Source organism: Rhodamnia argentea, chromosome 9 (genome assembly GCF_020921035.1).
Source record: "Rhodamnia argentea isolate NSW1041297 chromosome 9, ASM2092103v1, whole genome shotgun sequence".
Lineage (NCBI taxonomy): Eukaryota > Viridiplantae > Streptophyta > Magnoliopsida > Myrtales > Myrtaceae > Rhodamnia > Rhodamnia argentea.
Window position 1 is genome coordinate 13,384,376 of NC_063158.1, and position 16,486 is coordinate 13,400,861.

The 16,486-nt window shown below is 38.1% G+C and overlaps 1 pseudogene; it reads left to right on the forward strand.

Moving 5' to 3' along the window:
* The window catches only part of LOC115757297, a 54,668-nt pseudogene that overhangs the window by 32,110 nt on the left and 6,072 nt on the right, over positions 1-16,486 (forward strand).

The following is a 16,486-nucleotide window of genomic DNA, read 5'->3' on the forward strand; positions in this document are numbered from 1 at the left end:
TCGTCACATGAGCTAGCACCCGAGAAAAGCTATGCGAGAAAAAGAAGAGCTCCTACTTTTCCATTCGACGTTCGATGGAACGTCCTGAGCTAGCCAAAATCTAGCGTGCTGAACGTTGATTTTTCGATAAAGTGTTACAAATTCCATGAATTGAGCCGAACACGATTCCTGCCCTGAGAAAACTCCGATTGCGGGTATCGTTAGAAAGCTCTCACGGTGTGCGACCAAATTGTGCCAATTGATCGTAATTTTTTTTTTCAAGGTCTGACTTTTTCGATCATGTGTAACTTCACAATTTCTTCAAATTTTCATTTCTTACTGTATTCAATCGTCCAAGCGAGGATCGTGTAAAACAACATTTATTTTGGTTTTCAGAAGGAGGGGAGAAAGAAAAAAGAAAAAAGAAAAAGAGAGAGAGCTAAAAGGTAAAGCAGAGATGAAACAAATGATGTACCTCTTCATTTTTGTTTCTTTTTCTTTAGGACCGGACTGGAAATTAACTCATGCTCGAGTGGTGTAGGAAATCGGAGTACCATGTTCTTATGCCAAAAAGTATGGTAGGAGAGGTAAGTGACCGTGACCATATGGTTAAAAGAAGGGAAAATGATGCAAATGATTTCTAAATTTTGGTTCAGTATGCAATGTGATTTCTGAACATTTAACTTAATCAATACAGTCCCTGAATTTTAACTCAATGCGCAATGTGGTTCCTGAACTTTCAATTTGCTCAATGCGGTCCTCAATCTTTTGGAACATGTTCAAATTAGCCCTTGCACAATAAGAAAATCTATAGTGTTGTCCCCGACTCGAATTAATAGAAAGACTATATTGAATACCTTCCTATAGTTCGGGGATTAAGTTGAACATATTACAAAATTTTAGGGACCATATTAGTCAAATTAAAAATTCAAGGATCACATTGTTTGTCAAAATTTAGATATTATTTATGTCATTATCCCCTAATAAAAAGACGAGCGATCATATTTGGAAGAATTATTATGAGATGTAATGGCAGTTGATTGATCGGGCCCTTATTTAATGGATAAATAACAAGCATTTAATAATAATCAAATACAATGATTTTCACTTTTCGAAAAACTAATTTTTCTCTTTTTGAAAATGGGTATATTCAAAATTGAGACCGTTTCCTTTAGGCCAATATGTGTCGTTTGGTTCATGAAATAATTAATGTCAGAAAGCTCAATAATTGGAATAACATAGTGACTCTGCGATACTAGTGCAGAGTAAGGAATAGCAATGAAATAACAATTTTGGTCGGAAATCATTAACGTGGATGCCGCCCGTCCTACATAGTGTGACCGGCATTGATGTTGGCATTTATTTATTTATTTATTTGGGATTGCGAGGGCTAGGGGTGAACATGGTTCCAGGGTAGAACCAAGAACACGGAACCGGAACCTGTAGGACCCGCTCCGGTTCCAGGTTCCAAGGTATGCGGGATAGGTTCCAAGTTCCAAAAATTGAGGTACTTTTTCCAACGGGTAGGTTTCGGGTTCCATTACCTAGAACCCGGAACCTAGACCCTAAATTCTGAAATAAATTTTTATATTTTTCTTGGTATATATTTTTGCACAATCATATAATGTTATATAGCATCCGATGATGAGTGTAGAATTTGGAGCCAAACAATTTTTTATGTTTAAGGTTCCAAAAAATGATAAATGTGTTCAAATGGATTGGTTTCGGGTTCTAAATGTAACAGGTACAAAGTCTAAAATCACTCACCTCTACTTTCTCTTAGATGTTGTAGCGTTCACTCTCATTTTGCTTAACTAAAAATGAAAAAATAAAGGAAAATAAAAGTAATTGATAGGTTTTCGGGTACCCTGGAACCAACCCTAGAACCTGTGACGGGGTAGGTTCCGGGTTCGAAGGTGTGACAGGTAGGTTTCGGGTTCCAAAAAATGAGGAACCTGTTCCGACGGGTTGGTTCTAGGTTCCAAGTGGAACTTGTAAGGAATCTGAAACCGCTCACCCCTAGCGAGGGCATCAAGGTCTCAAGTGCCCTCCCTCTCCCGGATCTAGCGAGGGCATCTAGGCCCCGCTAGCCAAAAGTAAAAAGATAGAAAAAAAATTGATAAAAAATTCTTTTAAAAAAAATTAAAAAATGTCCAAGTCAACGGCGGTCATGTCACATAAGACAAACGACGTCCACGTCAACTATTTCATGTTATAATTGGCAGATGGACTCAATTGTAATAAAAGCATAATGTTTAGGATTAAATTGACAAAATTGAAAAATTTAGGACTATATTGACACCAATACAAAAGGTTTAGAACTTTTTGAACACTTTCGCATAATAGTAATGAAAGAACTATTTCCTACTTTGATTTGCAAGATAAGATTGATTGCCTTTTAACGAATCAGAATGTCAGCAATTTCCAAAAAAACTTACGAACTTTTGTGGTAGTCCAAGTTTGCTCCCAAACTCTCTATCAGTCCACAATATAGACCTGAAATTTTGTTAATTCAGTTATTTTTTCGTTTAGCATGTGCAATAAGCATGATTTTTAAGAGGTAAAATACATTTTCATCTCACTTGGTGTAAAAATTCTCACTATTACCTTATTTACCATAAACAATGACAAAAACACACAAAATGAGAGAAAACTAAATTAACAAAAGCATTAAATTAACTAAATCAGCTAAAAACATCAAACATAACAAAGTAGGTTAGTTAATTTTAATTAATCTAGTAATCCATTAGCTGAAATTGATTTTTAGGTAGCGCCAACGACCGCGTTGTCTGCCGATTATGCCAACTGGATAAAATTTGTATAAGTAAAAGGGCTTGATTGGATAAATTTGAAATACAGGGACTTGACTAGACACGTGAAAGTATAATACAGGGCTTGATTTTTAAAAATAACAGATGACTAAATTTGATTGAGTATAACTTTTTCATTTATTATCTGATCAATTTGATTACCGAGATGAACGAAAGTTAGCGAACGAATATTCCAAAAATGCAAATCTCCGAAAGAGTGCCAGCATCATGGTTTTCGTGAATGAGCAAACCGGATCTAGATGAAAAATCACAACACCTCTCTCTATCGAGAAAACTCACATCGAAGCGATTTTCAAGGCATTGCAAAGCTTATGGCCAAATCAATGTGATGTTATTATTTAAACTTTAAAAATGTCAAGCTGCAATATCTAGAGGTGTGCATGGTCCGGGCCGATTTGGTCTCGGTCCCCAAATTTTCGAGATCGGCAGTCCGATCCGATTCGATCCCAGTGAAACTACTAACACCAGCTACTTATAAAAATCTATCATTAGGATCTAAACTAATAATTTCTAATCTCAATCATCCAATATAATAATACATACGTATGACAATCATACAATTATTATATGAGTGCTTACAATCCTAAAATAATGAGAAAAGACTAAATTAGGAAGAAAAATATTTAAAACAACTGAAACAGGATTATGCTCTCACATCATTCTCCTCGAGTTGAAAAGAATCAAACTCAAAGTGGGATTACACTTGTACTTCACCGAATCCAAGTAAGAAACGAGAGAAGAGCAATGACGTCGACGAGCGAGACATAGGACTGCGAGAGGAGCGAGCGAAGAGGCAAAGGCAAGAGGAGTGAGCACCGAGTAGAGCTAGCGTTGGGAAGGGAGACGCAAGCGTTGAGCAAGAAGAGAGGAGTGAGTGTCAAGCAGAAGATGGAGAAATTAGGTTAATTAATTCTTCAAAGTTTTCTAATTTTTTCCTAATTTTTTTTGTGTGTATTTACATATATTCTAGGTGGTCCGATCCGGTCCTATCCACCATGGAACGAAAACCAAACCAACCCGGCTAGTCTAGTCTAATCCAAGGCCAGTCCGGGCCAATCTAGTCCAATTTACTCACCTCTAGCAAATGGGCGCCGTTGAAAAGCCTCTTACAAATCGCAACAAAATTGTACTACTATATCATAGGTTTTATCGAGGTTGCATTTTTGATCAAAATTTGTTCAAATATGGATATAAAATTGTGCGTCTAGCCTTTGGGGGCTCATCTCATAGCGATATTGAGCTTGAGGCCAGCCGTGCCGTTGAACCCTCACACACACAGAATGAAAATTTGCATGAGAAAAAAGGTAATTTTGAAAACTTTATGAGATGGAAAGAATATGAAGACATTAGCAATAAATATTTAAAAAGGTAAGTGAATTTTATTTGGAAGAATCAATATGAGATACGATGCTAATTATTCAATTTTGAGAGTTAAGAAGAACACGTCAATGTATAGGAATATTAGCAATAAATATTTCGTAGGCACTTATTTAACGGATAGAAACTTGCTATTTAATAACCAAATAAAGTGATATTTCACTTCTCGAAAAAACAAAATTTTTCTTTTGAAAATGAGTATATTGGCCGGTCTTAAGAATTGGGGCTTTTTTTTTAATTATATCTATTTGACAAACCCGTTACCTACTTGTTAACATGACTCACATATAATTCGATGTAGCTACCTAGGCGAGGGCAACCCTCTCCTAGGCGAGCCCAAGCAAGGCCACCACCCTCGACGACCGCCTAGGAGAGGTAAGCCCCCGCCCGATTTGGCGAGGGCCATCCTCACCTATGGCCAATGAGGTGAGGTTGCCCAGCCCTCACCGGTGGCCAATTGGCCATCAAAAAGGGAGGGGGGAAAGGGAAAAACTAGAAAGGAAAAAAAAAGGGAAAAGGGGAAAAAATCAAATAATGTAAAAGATAAGAAAAAATCCTTGGTCAATTCTTTTTTTTTTAAACAATGAGATCACTTCAAGCTCTTCTTTGAAAACAAGTCCACTTGGGACCTTTATTTGAGAAAATGAGAGCACTTCATAACCTTAGTTGAAAATTTTCCAAATACTTTTGAACTTTTGTGATAGTACGTGTTTACTACCAAACGTTCAATCATTATGAAATATGGCCCTAAACTTTCGTTAACTTAGTTATATTTTCTGTTAGTATGTGCAACGTAAATGACTTTTAAGGTGGTAAAAGCATATTTTCATCTCACTTGGTGTAAAAATTCTCTCTATTACCTTCTTTTTTGCCGAAAAATTCTCTCTATTGCCCTACCGTAAACAATGACAAAAACAATAAATTAACTGAATAAGCTAAAAACATCAAACATTAAGAATAATAGTAACTTTTTTTTCTTTGATTACAATTTACTTCTCTAATCTTAAATTGTTTATCTCTTCTATATTTTAAAAACATCAAACGTTAAGTATAATAGTAACTTTTTTTCTTTGATTACAATTTACTTCTCTAATCTTAAATTGTTTATCTCTTCTATGTTCTAAATGGAAACCACCACCGCCCCTAGCAAAATTCACATTCTCTCGACGTAGTCATCACGGTAATTCCATTCATCCACGTTGTGCAAGTTACTTCTCTGTAATTGAAGAGGAAATATTTAATGATTTGCAAATGCCACATCAGCAGCTGACTTGGTGGGCGATTATTTACTGATATCTACTCATAACTCTGAGACATGGCCATTGACTTAGAATAATAAAGAAAAAGAAATATGATTTTTGCTAGTATTTTAAGAAGAGAAAGACGTTTTGATTCTCCTCATTTTGCTAGTTATTTAAGAATTTCTCTAGTTACAAGAGTGAATGACGGTACCATTCCAACTTGACATCCATGGTCCTCTCCAACGGCTAGCTATTGAAGGATAAATTTACACATTTCAATTATATTTCTAATTTCTAATTTTCACCAAATCAGGAGAAGCCACGTGTAAAGCAGACAGTACGTTGGAAAATGAAATGACGGAAACGCGCCAAAGTAATCGTTTCTCCTCCTCCTCCTCTCCTCTTCTTCAGCAGTCCGCCCGTCGCAGTCACCGGCGATTGATCATGGCTTGCCCTATCCAACAACGCAGTCGCCGTCGCCGGAGAGAAGGCGAAGGTGCCGAGCCGGAGATAACTCCTGTTAGCCCGCCAAGCCGTCCTCATTTCTCCAAGATCGTACTCTCCTGCGCGGCCGAATCCGGAAAGCTTGTAAGTTCGTCCACACTTCACCGCTCGCTCCATGCCCATCAATCATCTTCACGACATTTTCGATTTCGCCTCGACCATCACGCGTCTCTTGCATTGTGCCTGGCGTCTTCTTGAATGAACTCTCACCACTCATGATGGTTCGTCAAGGGACGTCTCTGGTTCTCAAGGGACTGTTCAATTCTAGCAAAAGGGGAAAAATCACAAATGAAAACCAAAAATGTAAAAGCCTTAGGGCCAAGTTCATCCGGGGCTTTTTCTTCTTCATTTTTTCTGTAAACAAGGTAATAGGTATCACCAAACCAAAAGGATATTGAGTCTGGTCTTACAAATTTGTATTACAAGTTATGCAGTGGATTTTTGTTAGAAATTGAACGTGACCGCATTGTCTGTGGAAATTGTTCATCTACAGCGTAAAATGTAAAGAACCCTGTTTTTCTTTTTCGTTATCTTTGAATCTAGCTTCAAATAAGGGCAATGGATTTAACATAAATATTCATGACAGCAAATTCCAAAGAGCTTCTTAAGAAGATATGGAGGAGGTCTTGCGGGTTCGGTGCTTCTCAAGGTTCCAGGTGGTTCCACCTGGCCTGTGAAACTAGAAAAGAGTAGCAATGACATGGTTTGTGTTGCGCGGAACAAGCGATCGAACAATAAATAGATAGAACAAGAAAATAAATCGGACACCGGATGTACGTGGTTCGGTCGTAGAGACCTACGTCCACGAGAAGAGCAGCAACGAATTCCACTATAGAACGAGCGATACACGGAGATTACGGACCAAACTCGAGTAACTCAAACACTCTCAGTGTTTTCCAAGCCCCAATTACATTCAAGAACCCACACAGTGTTTAGCCCCAATTCCTCACGAATTAATCTTTCAATATCGTAAAGGAATTACATATATATTCTTACCACAAGAATTTCTTGGCTAGAACACGTAGTCATGAAATTTCCGAAGAAAACAATTGTCTCGCACAGAGTTGATCTTGCGACAAAATTTCTTCAAGTTGGATGCAACGTCAACGAAACTCACGAGGACTCCTCGCACTTCTTTGGATAACAAGCACTCCGCTTCGGCCTCTTGTTTTCGAATCCTCCCCGACTTATATATAAGCGAATAAAAAAACTTTTTTTTTCTCTTTTGCAGAGAGTCCCACTAAAAGTTGGCGTCTCTTAATTCCTCTTTTATTTATTTTCTTTGACCAAGTCAAAGTCCACATCCGAATTAGCTCAGAAATTTCCAACAAACTTTATCTAATCTTGATCGCACCTTCAAAATAATATCCGTTATCTTTAAGATAACTTTCACAATTAAGATAGATTTTCTCTTTGGGCTTAAACTCGAGACACATTATAACAATCTCCACCTTGGCTTGACGTTTGAGAGCCAAATCCAATCGCTTCGCTAGTATCCGAACTCCATCGCTACTACTCTCCCAATAGCCCCAATGGGCTCAACCGCCACAGATATCATCCAAGTCCAAGCCGCGCTTGAACTTCGCCGTAATCCTGGACCTCATCAGAATACCAACTGAACATGCACCTTTTACTGCTCTACAAGGACATTCTGACACAAGCTCCTTAATCGCAGATAAAGCAAAACCACTGTTGCATCCATATCTGTCGTGAGATCGAACACGTACCTTATCAATATCAGGATTAAGAACAACCGTTGGCTCTACGGGCTCCACCTCGCTATAAGCACCATCCGTGTTGATTATTGCGCTAGTATCTGCTACCTTAGGAGTTTCCGGTTGCAACTTCACCTCAAGCTGAACACCGTCCAGATCCGTATTGATACCGCCACAAACACTCCTAGCCCGAAGTATCGGAAACTCGTCAAAGGTAATCTTTTTTTTAGAGGTGAATTTATATTTGAGCACCACAACATATAGCCCCGCTCACCTCGTGCATAGCCATAGAATATGCACCTTGCCCTCACATCGAGCTTACCATCACTTACTCGATAATAACACGGGCAATTAAATATTCTAAAATTAGAATAATTAGCAACGTTACTCGACCACACTTCTTTGGGAGTCCAATAGCCGATTGCGATCGATGGAGATCTGTTCACTAGGTAGCTCACCATACTAAGCGCGTCCGCTAGAACTCTTCTAGCCATACCAGCACTAGAGATCATTTTACGAGATGTCTCTAGTAATGTTCTGCTCATCAATTTCGCAAACTGTTGTGATCTACCGGCACTAGTGCGGTGTTTCACTATGCCATTTATCATGCAGAATTTATTTACCAGCTTCGAGCAGAACTACATGCTCCGTCGGTTCGCACATGCTTGATCGATTAGTCTCCACCTCGATCAAAGCTCTCGACCGCGTGTTCCTCGACAAAAGATCAAACTTGTGCTTCGGCACAGACACCCAAGTCTTCCTCGAGCAATCGTTAGACCCTCGAACAGATACCGACGTCTCTGGAGCGAAACCTATCAATGTCTCACCTTGAAGTTCATACAGGCTTCCATGCTTGATTCCTTTCATTATCACCAAGACACCTCGAGCAACCTTCAGAACTCCACCTTGTGAAGAATACCCGCATCCAGATGAATCTAGAGCACCCAAGGAAATTAAGTTCTTTTTCAATTCTGGAACGTATCTTACTCCAGTCAATGTCCCGACAATACCATCATGCATCCCGATTTTAACATCACCAACACCTACAATATCGCATTCGGCGTTGTTACCCAACCGCACTTTACTACTATCCGTGCACTGATAAGTAGCAAACCGGTTCCTATTTGGTGTAGCATGAAAAGAACAACCAGAATCCATAATCCATCCGTCAAATGACGAATTCTCGTGATGAGACAAAACCCTATCGACACCATCAGACATCATCCGCTACATTGCAACATCATCTGTCTAGATTCAACTCTAATTCCCTTACCTGTTTCGTTTTTCAGCTTTAAACAATTCCTTCTAAGATGCCCTCTCTTGCCACGGTTCAACAGACAAAGACCGCTTGATCCTAGATCGATCGCGTCTATTTGAGTTCATACTACTTCTACTACCACGAGTATCGTTCTTCCTCTATTTTCACCTACTAAAGCGTAGATACATATTCGCTGATTCTCTTCTACGGATATCCTCACTTAAAATCAAATCTCGAATACCATCAAACGTCAAACTTGTTGACCCGGAAGAATTACTAACAGAATATAGTAGTATTCCAGCTATGTGCAATGAGGATAATAGAATCAAAGCACATACCTCATCTTCAAAGTCAATATCAACTCGAACTCAATTGACTAACAATCACATTGAATTCATTGATATGATTAGCAATGCACGCACCTTCGCTCATCTTCAAATTAAATGACGTCGCATCGGATAGACCTTGTTGATCGCAGAGGGCTTCTCGTACATATCCGATGGGGCTTTCATCAAACCCGCAGTGGTCTTCTCTTTGACGATATTAAACGCGACGTTACGAGCCAACGTCGTCGAATAACACCCGCGCTGTCTATCCAAAGAATTCCCAATCGCTTGCTTCATCGTCTCGGTTTCTCCCCGAACAAGGGCAAGTGCTTCATCTGATATAAATAGTCTTCAATTCGCATCTTCCAAAAACCAAAGTCCTTCCCCTCAAATCTGTCGATTTTCACTTTTACTTCTTCTGTCGCCATCGATTCGCTTCAACTCGATAAGCCTAGCTCTGATACCAATTGTTGCGCGGAACAAGCGATCGAACAATAAATAGATAGAACAAGAAAATAAATCGGACACTGGATGTACGTGGTTCGGTCGTAGAGACCTACGTCCACGAGAAGAGCAGCAACGAATTCCACTATAGAACGAGCGATACACGGAGATTACGGACCAAACTCGAGTAACTCAAACACTCTCAGTGTTTTCCAAGCCCCAATTACATTCAAGAACCCACACAAGGTTTAGCCCCAATTCCTCACGAATTAATCTTTCAATATCGTAAAGGAATTACATATATATTCTTACCACAAGAATTTCTTGGCTAGAACACGTAGTCATGAAATTTCCGAAGAAAACAATTGTCTCGCACGGAGTTGATCTTGCGACAAAATTTCTTCAAGTTGGATGCAACGTCAACGAAACTCACGAGGACTCCTCTGCACTTCTTTGGATAACAAGCACTCGCACAGAAGCGGCACTTCAGTCTTGTTTCTCAGAATCCTCCCCTGACTTATATATAAGCGAATAAAAAAACTTTTTTTTTCTCTTTTGCAGAGAGTCCCACTAAAAGTTGGCGTCTCTTAATTCCTCTTTTATTTATTTTCTTTGACCAAGTCAAAGTCCACATCCGAATTAGCTCAGAAATTTCCAACAAACTTTATCTAATCTTGATCGCACCTTCAAAATAATATCCGTTATCTTTAAGATAACTTTCACAATTAAGATAGATTTTCTCTTTGGGCTTAAACTCGAGACACATTATAACAGTTTGGTTGTGGAAAGGGTGGAGGAAATTCGTGGAGCATTATTCGATTAGTCATGGTCACCTCATAGTCTTCAAGTATGAAGGGGACTCCATCTTCAATGTGATAATATTCGATAAGAGTGCCTCCGAGATTGATTATCCCTCGAGCATCAAAAGTGATGTGTCGATCCCCGAGGGCGAATTCCTCTCGCAGAAAGAGGAAAATATCATTGAAATTGAAGATTCAGAGGGTTTCGTGCCATGTTCGTGGCCAAGTCCAAACAGCTCGTCACGAGAATTTGGAGGTGTGAGTTGTGTTCTAAGTTGTGTTCTAACTTGAAGGTGATGACGAATTTACTACATCAAGTGGTCTTTATCTTGAAACTGTGGATTACATTATTTTTCCATCGCTGCAAATGTCATAATCACTAAATTGATAGAATATAGTGCAGTTCTATCTCTTAAGTGCAGACTAAATTAAACAAATTGGATGCAGAGTAAGTCTTCTTGAGCTGGTTTTCCGTGGTTCTCCAGGTCCAAGGTGTTTCCCCGCTCTTGAATTAGCCAGCCAATTCGAGTCAGACCATCCCTTTTTCAAAGTGGTGATACGTCCTACTTCTGTCCAGAAATTTTTGGTAGGATCTGGAGCTTTATTTGTTGGTTTCATATGTCGAATGCAAACATGGTCGCTGTTTGTATTTCGTCTTATATTCTAGTTTTTACCAAGTTGATTTGGTTTGTGTAGCAAACCACATGACATGTTATTTGCTTGAAATGTTCCTGGGAGAAGTCAAAGTCAAGTATGAATCCTATTTATATCTTGTCTGAAAATTGATGGATTCAGTTTTTTTCCATGAGCATAGACTTCCCATTTTAGACTTGAAATTGCAGGTTAATTGATTATGATTAATGACTTTCATAGCAAGTAAAAACGGTTGATTAGAACTCCTGAACTCAGCAAAGTTTGATCATATATCTACGTTTCTTGCGTGTTTGTCTTTGTGAATGTATCGTTATTCTATCACCTTTTCTAATCATATATTGGTTGTTCAAACACCTACTGGCAGAGAATCCCTTGTGAATTCTTCAGGAAACATGTTCAAAAGAACAAGCAAATCGTGACTCTTAGGTACTCAGACAGATCATGGTACGTGAAGCTGTGGAGATATGAACCCAGAGATAGGGGATTCTCTATCGGTTGGTCCTTATTTGCAAGAGAAACTGGTCTCCGTGTACGAGATGTCTGCGTGTTTGAGCTCGTTGAGAGGGATAACATTATCTTCAGAGTCTCCATTTTCAGCAGTAATGGTAAGGACCTGATCTGTGTCGATTGAGATGAACACTAGAAGTTCCATTGGACGCTGTCTAAATCACCTAGGAACTCAGTATTCCACATTGTCTAAGTCACCTAGGAACTCAGTATTCCACATAATGACTCCTTTGTTCAGTTCAGCGGTGATGAATCAATTATAAGGGCACTCTTTTTCTGTTTTTTGTTCCTAAGATATGAGCCTTCGAAGATGATGAATTCTTCGTAATAAATCAGATGCACACTCGCTGATGATGCCACATTCACATCTAAATTTGCAGGTGTCAGTCACTTGTTGCTTCTAAGTTATGTTTTTGCTGATGTACTTTCTACTCCTGATCTGTTTTCCAATCCCAAAAGGCCTTTTAAGAAGCATTTTGTCTTGATGACGTAATGATTTGGGAAGTGCAAAATCTGCTCAGTTACATCTTCTAGGAAGAGCATGAAAATGATCATGCATATTGATTTGCAATCCATTCTAAATTCTTTCAATGTCAATTCTCCTCTTTGCATTGCAGGTCGGATCCAAATCGAACAGTCTCAATGCCGAGAGAGCTCTTCAGAGTCAGCTTTCCACACTTTCCATGTCTGAGCCCTGTCACTGCTCCTGAAAAGTCGTGCAAATTTGCATCAGAGAATCCGTTTTTCAATATTGTGATGCGCCCTAGTCATTTGAACAGAAATCATATGGTAAGCCAGAGCTTAACTTGTCCACGTCTTCTATGTTTTCGCTCATGAATTCGCATGCTTATATTATGTTCGTTTCTTGTCATCGGGTCGTCATCAAACTACTATGTGAGCAGACCATTCCATGGCAATTCATAAAGACACACATTCAGAAAGACTATCGAATGGCGACTCTTGTGTACTTGGGCCGATCATTTGAGGTGAAGCTCCAGGTCTATTGGCGCTCTTGTAGTTCATCCTTGGGGGTCGGTTGGTCCGCGTTCGCAAGAGAAGCTAGCCTGCACAGAGGAGATGTCTGCATGTTCGAGCTCATCAATAGGGACAATATTGTGTTCAGAGTCTCCATCTTTAGGAGTGCGGATAAAGTAATTGATCCGCGTTGAATAACAACGGCAAGTGTCGTCCTTTAGGAAAGTTCTAGCATAAATCTTTGTTTTATGTTAATTGCAAATCTACTTGAATCAGAAGGTTCATGAGAACAAGTCATTGATGGTTTAGAAGAACAACAGGGGAAGAAGAATGTAGTAAAGCTCATATTCTTACCCGATTTCCAGGGGAAAAGGAGTAGTAGAGACAATTACATAATCATTTCTCAAATAATCCGATTGCGGGTGTCATTGGAAAGCTCTCACGATGTGCGACCAAATTGTGCCAGTCTATCATAATTTTTTTTTTTTTGTTTGACTTTTTCAATCTTGTGTAATTTCACAATTTCTTCAAATTTTCATTTCTTCCTTTCTTCAATCGTCCAAGCGAGGATCTTGTAAAACAACATTTATTTTGGTTTTCAAAAGGAGGGAAAAAAAGAGAGGAAAAACAAAGAGAGCTAAAAGGTAAAGGAGAGATGAAACAAATGATGTACCTCTTCATTTTCGTTTCTTTTTCTTTAGGACCGAATTGGAAATTATCCCATGCTCGAGTGGTGGAGGAAATCGCAGTACCATGTTCTTATGCCAAAAGTATGGGAGAAGAGGTAAGTGACCCTATGGTTAAAGAGAAGGGAAAATAACACAAAGGATTTCTAAATTTTGGTTCGGTATGTAATGTGGTCTTTGAACTTTTAATTTGACCAATATGATCCCTGAATTTTAGCTTAATGGACAATGTGGTTCATGAACTTTCAATTTGCTCAACATGGCCTCCAAAATTTTGGAACATGTTCAACTTAGTCGTTGCACTATAAAAAAATGTCATGTGTTGTCCTGAACTTGAATTAATAGAATGACTATATTAAACACATTCCTATAGCTTAGGGACTAAGTTGAACATTATTTCAAAAGTTTAGGAAACATATTGGTCAAATTACAAAATTCAAGGATCACATTGTAGGTCAAAATTTAGAGATTATTTATGTCATTATCCCTTAATAAAAAGATAAGTGCTCATATTTTGAAGAATTATTATGTGATGTAATGGCAATTGATTGATCGGGTAATTATTTAACGGATAAATAACGAGCATTTGATAATAATCAAATATAGTGATTTTCACTTTTCGAAAAACTAATTTTTCTCTTTTTGAAAAGACCGTTTCCTTTAGGCCAATTTGTGTCGTTTGGTTCGTGAAATAATTAGTGAACTTGATAAGGGAAAAGGTACTTCAAAAAATAAAAAATAAAAACTCTTGAAATTTGGTGGAAGTACACTATTGGTCTTCAAGGTTTCCACCTCTCCAATCCATTCGCACAACTTCATTCATTGGCTTTTCCATAGGAGTGAACGGTTTTAGGTTCCGGGTAAGTTCCTCCCGGAACTTGAAACCTACCTACTAGTATAGGTTTCTTATTTTTCCAAACCTAAACCTATCATGGAACCTAGAACCTACCCTGTCACGGGTTCCGGGTCCGGTTCCAAAGTATCCGAAAACCTATCAATACAACTCCATTTACATCAAAATAGAAGACATTCATATAGAGCCAAATGAAGTTGCGAGGAAGGATTTGTTTCCTGGCCATGAGAACTGAATTAAAGAAGCTCATGCTTCATAAAAATGCGGGACCGAGAAACGAACCCTAGCACTTTGAAATTGGGAATCAAACCCCGGCACATTAGAATCAGGAAACGGACCGAAACCGGACGCCGGCACGTCAAAGCCAAGAACTTGACCCTGGCACGTCAGAACGGGGAACCGGATCCGAACCTTCGATTCAATTATCCGGTTCTCGGTTCTACCCTAGAACCATGCTCACTCCTACTTTTTTTATATGAATGCATACGATATTTATCGTAGAATAACATGTTTTCCATCAAAATCTTATCCTTCCATTTCAGTAATAGAACAACTTTTTATTAAAATGAGAACATATTTTCAAAGAGCTTCGCTTTAACATGCGAAACTATTAGGGATAATGGCACAAATGACTTATAAACTTTAACGTAATGTGTAATTTGATCCATGAACTTTTGAAATTTATTCAATTTAGTCCCTAAACTATATAAAAATATTTAATGTTGTCCCCGATTTTGAATTATTGGAAGGGAAAACACTGAAGATTTCATACATTTCAAGGATCACATTGCATATTGAACCAAATTTTAAGAACCATTTATGTCATTTTTTCAAACTATTAACTAAAGAGAGAAGACAGGGGACGCGTACTTGGATAGGGAGAGCTTTGAAATTGTGAGGAAAATGAGCAAATGAAGGGTGTGCTTGTTTCATGAAAAATCAAAGATTTGAAAAATATTTTTCAAAAAATAAATGCTTGTATCACTCATAAAAATGAATGAATGTAAAATATTTTTATCACTGTAAAAATAATTAGGCTTAAAGTGTTATCGATAATGAAAATATTTTTCATTAACTAATTTTTTTAAAAGATACAAGCATTTTTTTTTTTTGAAAATATTTTTCAAATATTTTATTTTTCATGAAACAAACGCACTCGAAATGTTTATTTATATTTGACAAAAAAAGAAGAAGAAATGTTTATTTGTAGGGTTAAAATGGAAGTAAAAGGGGAAATGCTTCCCAAGTCTCATAGTGGGCCAAACTGGCCCATTCCAATGTGCCCAAGCATTGGGCGACAAACCCAATGCTGGGCTTGACCCGAGTCGGGCACTCGCAGGTTGTGGCCCTCTGTGGCCCAGTCGCCAGCACACTCTGCAAGCATAGTATCACGTGGCAAAAAAAGGCAAAAAAAACAAAAGGACTAAAAGTTCATATTTTTAACCTCCACGTCAGTGCCTGTCATCCCACATGGGACAGACGATGCCCAGTTTAGCGATTTCCGAATAATTGGTCGGATGGACTCAATTAATACAAATACAAAAGGTTTAAGACTAAATCGACATAATTGAAACATTTTGGACTGTATTGGCACAACTACAAATATTTTAAGACTTTTTGGACACTTTTCCATAACAATAATGAAATAACTATTTTCTACTTTGATTTGCATGATAATATTGTTTGCCTTTAATGAATCAGCATGTAAGCGAAAATTACCAAAAAAAAAAAAAACTTATGAACTTTTGTGGTAGGACAAGCTTGCTCCTAAACTTTTTAATTCTTACACAGTACAGCCCCGAACTTTTGTTAACTCGGTAATATTTTCTATTTGCATGCGCAACGCGGATAGCTTTTAAGAGGTAAAAAGTACATTTACATCTCACTTAGGCGGAAAAAATTCTCTCCGACAAAAACATACAAAATGAGAGAAAACTAAATTAACGAAAACAATAAATTAACTGAATGAGCTAAAAACATGAAACGCTAGCAACCTTTTCTCCTTGATTATAAGTTGGTTTTCTAATCTTAAATTATTTACCTTGTTCTCCATTCATCTACGTTCTATGACGGGAGAGAAAATATTTAGTGATTTGCGAGTACCACGTCTAGCCGACATGATGGGCGCTTTATTTACCGATAATCAACTCGCAATTGAGACATATCTGTTTTGGAATGAAAAAGAAGAAGTAATAATTTAATTTTTGCCAGTGTTTTTAATAAGTGTTAATACCATGAAAAACCCTAAACCGGTATACTTGTGACAAATTTATCCCAAATTATTTTTTTGATCACGAAAAACCCCAAACTGGTACATGTGTGACAAATTTACCACA